The following is a 6000-nucleotide window of genomic DNA, read 5'->3' on the forward strand; positions in this document are numbered from 1 at the left end:
GCATATATTTTTGCTGCTATTTAATTGAGCGAGTTTCATTCATCTTTTTTTTAGTCCATGTCATTTTGCATCGACCCAGCTGAAAACCACACATTTTGACTAGGTGTGAGACAAATAAACTGTATGGTGTCAGCATTGACTGTGAATATGTTCAAATAAGTCTCACCAAATGTGACAATACACCATATCTACAATTTTCTCTAAACCCACTCCCTTATTTTTGTTCCATCAATTGTTACTCAACGTTCACAAAAAACAGCATATTTTCAAATCAGTGAACATAAAGGTCCCCTTAATGCCTAATAGATATATCAACTAAGAGGTCGACCATACAATGTTATTGTTGTCAGTCATATGTCAGTTGTCAAGTCTTGTTGATGCATCTGCTTTTTTCTGCAATCTTCACTGTGTCATGTCTAATGCTACCATTAATTGCACTTTTCACATCACATGCAGATAACTTCAATTTCACAAAATGATTCCATTCGCTGCTATGAGAAAAGAAATTGCAACAGGTATTTCAACACATTCTAGGAGTATGCAGCTCTGAGAATATGACAACCAATGTCACAAAATATCAGCATTTGGGTGAAAATGACACAACTGAACTAAATCATTCATTTGTCTGTCTCTGACTGACTGACCTTGTAAGTGGTCTGTTTTATCTATGAGTAATGTGCATTAACTTCAGTACTGGATTTAGGCAACTGTATTATTATTATTATTATTATTATTATTGATTCAATTTGTAATTTGGAGAATTGGAGATTATTATCATCAAATGAATTATCACTTCGGACACGATCACTTTGTAAGTGTCTGAAATGGGAGCTAGCCTATTTCAAAAGGAGTGTTTTGTTGTTTATTTGTTTTTTTACATTTCCCGCAGGTGTTTGCAAACAACTTTGTTTGCAAGGTTGTGCCAAAGTATATTTGAAGGAAGACCAGGGACTTCCATGATCATCGGAATGCAGAATAAGGTATCAACTGCCTATATCATGATTCAAACCAACACCCTCTAAATTCATTCTGAGGCAGTGTGTTCATATGTGTACGATTCACATGGTGCGCGCGTGTGTGTGAGCGTGTGTGTGTGCTTACGTGTGTATGCGCACGGCACGCGCTTTCGTGTGCATGTGGCCTATGTGTCAGGAGTGAAAAGCACATAGGCCAATTATAATAGCATCACTTCAGTTTGCAATTGTAGCGCCCGTTGTTGCAGGCTGATTTTTTATCACCTCCAGTCTTTTCAGTTTACATCCCGCTCACTTGTCAGTGGAACGACATTTACGTACAGGTCTTCAACATAACTCATAGGTTTGGATTGGAATTGATTGTATTTATTTTATTACTTTACAGAATTGTGCAGCGGATGCCATGCATGTTATGCCCAGTCTGGGTAAATTAAAAACTACTTCCAACGGTGGTACTCGATAAAAAAATAGGATATATCTGTACTGATTTGCAATGTAGTTATCAATCTTTTAAAAATGAATGTCAAAATTTCAGAACTAAAACGAAATGCACCCCTATTTGTTTTAATTAAAAGTTGCGATATCCTACAATGGCCTGCAGAAATCTGATCAAACTTTAAAAAAAATATATAGTAACCTAAAAATTGGTTATAGAACTCATCCATGAAAGTCAATTAAGTTTTAACCGGACTTAATATAATATACCTATTAAGCATAGCTGCACAAATATTTATATATTTATATATTTATATATTTATTTATATATTTGTTTTTTGTTTTTTTGTTTTTTTGCTATTGAGCACACACGCATGGAATTTCCTTTACGTATTTGGAAGTAATACATTCTGACGGTTTTGAACGCGCATTATGGATTGCCTTGGAAACGGAATTGGGCTAACATATAAAATCTTGCCAAGTACTTAAAAGTCAACATCGTCCATCTTTGATTCTCAGACGCATCTGCGCTCCCAGGAGCTCTCTCTTTGATCTCTTTGATTTTTGCTAACACCAGATCTGTTATGGGCTAAAATTCCTTGGTTTTCCATAGAAACGTGGCCTTTCCTTTGGGATATTGATGTTTTCTTCTTCGTAGGGGTTATGATATGGTGAATCAAAGTTGAAAAGGAATGGACAATGCTAGTATTCATGGTTAGTTTTGTGTTTTGTTTGGTTTTGTCTTGTTTTGAAAACCCTCATTTCTCAAATGAATGAAAATATTGTTTATTCTGTTGCTGTTCCCACTCTAGACATTGGGCTTTCAACTTTTATGTTCTTTGTTAAAGCAGCAGGTTGTGGTACCATGGCGTTCTACTGTATGGTTCTCACCCGAAAACAATAAATGTGACGGCTTGAAAGCGGGCCGTTTTTCCCTTTATTGCCGCCTCTCTCTCTCTCTCTCTCTCTCTCTCTGTCTCTCTGTAACACACACACACACACACACACACACATTAATTCGCTACCCGACCTATTATTTTCCTATGCTGACATTTCCGATGGACCATGCTCTTGCTGTATTGTGATGCTGTCACTTCAACAATATACATCTTCGCGTCGCCAATTTTGGAGTTCTTTGATCCACAAATCAAAAGAACAAAGTTATGGAAAAGCGGCTTTGAGCATAATAGGCTTTTAGGTTTTGTCAAATATTGTGCAGCAGTGTGAAGTTAGACGACTGATGATTAATCTTAGGCTACTCGACAGAACCCATGGAAAATGTTGATTTCCCAGCTAAGTTTGTTTTTGCATTTGCTTGTTGTCTGTACTTTAATGCAGTTGAGAGATCACTTCTTGCTTGTTATGCTACATGTACCTTATTTCCGACAGAACTCCTACTTCCGAATTCTTTGTCCGAGCTAAGGCCATATCGAGTCAACCAAAAACTTAGATAATAACGAATATGGATGTATTGGATAATAGCTACATTATCTTTTATTTATTTTTATTGCTGGTACATTCGAACGAACATTGCCAAAGAGGCTAATAGGCTGCTATTGGTGATAGATATAAATAAATTAACTTAAATGAAATAATACAGATAGTGCATGAGGTATCAAATGCTATGGTTCTCTGAGTTACTAACACAATCATATCTCTCTCTCTCTCTCTCTCTCTCTCTCTCTCTCTCTCTCGCTGGCCCTCAGTCCATTGTTAATATTAATATTTGCAATTTTTCGACTGAGACTGCTGCCACAGAATGAAATTGCTGAATTCAGTGGTAAGATTTGCAGCCAATTTTAAATAAAAGGAAAATCAAAGACACGCTTCAGTTTTACTGATCTTAAGAAAAGCCCTAAAGACACATGTTATGAAATCGTCGGCATCATTAAAATTCTCTGTCCCGGGCATGTGTAAGTTGGCGCAACTTGCTGAGTTGCAAGTTCGGATTCTTTGGTCAACGACTAGAAATGTAAATCGCACATTACCATGTTACTCGAAACATGAAATGCCTTGTAAACATTAAGGCTGTTAGGCTACGTACATAGACGTGTGCTGAAATCTCTTGTAAGTATGTTCACCCAACGAAATTCAATATGATGGTGCGAAAACGTGCATCCTGAGCACAATTTTAGTTCTAACAATGGCAATCCATCCTGAACATGATTTTTGTTTGCTACTTGGATACATTCCAATAGGCTATAACCGACAAAACAACAACAACAATAATAATAATAATAGTAGTAAACAAAAGTATTTTTTATTGTTGTCATTATTGTTATGTTTTTTTTTTTCTTGATATGTGCACGCATTTTTTTACAGTTTGAAATGAAAGTTAAATAAAATGATCAGAATTGCTTATTCGCAATTCTTAAAAAGTATAGCGGACAAAGGAAGGTCGCACAACGACTGAATCTTTATTTCCTTTCTTTCAATTCAATAATTCCCACATTTTGGTTTCCCATGCTTTTGGGGACTGAGGTACACCATACTTTTTACTATTTAAAATGAAAACCTTACGTCGCCCTTGCGGTTCATCCTTTTATTTCGTGGTTTTCCCTGTCCTCTCCGCACTCTTATCATTTCCAGAGCGAATTACCGTTGAATATGAAGGGCATTTGTTTAGTCATATTTCAATATCTGTATTTCATACGAAATGCGTGACAAATTCACCATTTAAAAGTTGAAACACGTTTCATCAGAAGTCACTTCATTCTGTCTTTCTAATAAGAAAGATCTAGTAAAATAAATCAGAGGCCACGTATTTTCTGTTGTGTCTTTATCAATATGCATACGCAAGCTAGACATTGGACATGCCCAAGTGTCCACCTCTTCAGAATTCAGAAAGTGAACCACCCCCACAATTTCCACGCTCATTCGTAAAAAAAACGTATAATAGCAGTAACGGCGTCGGTACATGCAGAGGTAGGCGAATAACAACCAATTCCAAGTCATCTCTCCGACACCTGCGTTTCAAGTGATACGGTTAGTGTTTGAGTGCACTGTCTTAATATTTAATGAAAGCACTGAGCAGCCAAACAAACATTTACAAACATCTAGCTATTCAAATCCTTAGCATTCTATGTGACTGCGAACATCCATCTGTTGAATAGGAAGTGTCACACTGGAGCATGTCTCTTATAAAGGCTGATTGTGGTTTAGATAAACACTGGAGAAAACATAAAGGCAAAGGTCAAGTCTTTTTCAGTTCAAGTGTGTGCTGATTCACCTACGAGTCGAGGGGGCAGCGCTTATTAACTACAGCGATACACGCTTTGTCTTGCATCACCAAAAACAATGATACATAGATTCGTATTAATGAACCACATTTCCCCAGGGTAAAACGGTAGAAATTGTATAAAAGAGCTCCAGCTCGGTACATTTCAGAAAATAAGAAATACATTTACTATCTCTTTTTATTTGCGGTCGAAAACCCTTCCGCGCAATTTGTTCACTGAATGAATATTATTTCAACAGCCAGCCCGTCATATTTGACCGCTGCAAGGCACTCCGTGGTGCTACGATATCTAATGAAATTTTAAACTGGAAAAATCTACAATAACAGCTTGATAACAGCTATGCCCAATTAATGTACAGGAACTGGAAAACTGTTGTTATTCTTTTTATTTATAGCATAGCTACCCCTTTACCCTTAAGATCAATTATAATCGAAAAAACGAGGGGATTAGAAGAACAAGTAACATTAATTGCACTGCAGGTATAACGAGCAGTTCTAATCTAGCTTCCTTCTCTTGCTATTGAGTTTTTGTTGTCTTAATGAATGACAGGTACTGCTGTCTCCTGCTTCCCCGCTCACACGTGCAAAATAGGCCATTCTCTGTTTGTAGCCCTTGGACCCTGACTGGGTCGGAGAAACAATTGATCTTAAGAATAATTCATTATGTTTAGAAATGTGTCCTCTTTTAACGGACCCGAGTAAATAAATATTATACCAATGCGAATGTAAATCCCTAATTTCACACAAGAATACAGACATACTGAAGCATTAGCCTACTTTAATTTTAAGATACAGAAATTATATGTCAAAGCATGTAACTTACCGAAGAGGCCTAGCCTATTTCCTGGTTTTAAAATCCTGACTTTGAATTGAAACTATCTTTATTTAAAGATATCTTCACACCATTAACTAACACTAAACAAGAAAACATAAAAGAAAACAAATCCCAGACGTTTCCTCGTCTCTTGTCTGTTGAGTTTCCTCAGCAACACAAAAGAGTATCAGCTGCATTATGAAAAATAGCCAGGGCCTAAATAATGTCACAGTGGTCGGCTTATTATATTAGTCTCTCTTTATAAGAAGAAAAAAAATCTTATAGAAGCTTTCCTTTTGATGAATTAACTTGTGAACAACGGGGATAAGCCTTGGCAGAAATCATTCAGCTTTCACAAAGATAATCTGGGGATCAAAAATATGAAATCGCAGTCAACGAGACTAGTATAGGGCCTATATAATCTAGCTGTTTACCTGAGAAATGTTTGTAATGTTTTGTTATAACGAATACCAGATATTTTCTAAAGTTGCAAATAAAAACTGCACCGAATGAGTGCAAAATGCGCAATTAAGGCAATT

At 36.5% G+C, this 6000-nt stretch overlaps 1 long non-coding RNA gene across 1 annotated transcript in view; it reads right to left on the minus strand.

Annotated features, from left to right (window-relative positions):
- Positions 1–5622, minus strand: part of LOC118225900 — a 38585-nt gene extending 32963 nt beyond the window's left edge. The window contains exon 1 of the long non-coding RNA XR_004764924.1: positions 5471–5622. This is a non-coding gene — a long non-coding RNA (uncharacterized LOC118225900). The remainder of the gene's footprint in view (positions 1–5470) is intronic.
- Between the last annotated feature and the right edge of the window lie 378 nt (positions 5623–6000).

Source organism: Anguilla anguilla, chromosome 4, assembly GCF_013347855.1.
Source record: "Anguilla anguilla isolate fAngAng1 chromosome 4, fAngAng1.pri, whole genome shotgun sequence".
Classification (NCBI taxonomy): domain Eukaryota; kingdom Metazoa; phylum Chordata; class Actinopteri; order Anguilliformes; family Anguillidae; genus Anguilla; species Anguilla anguilla.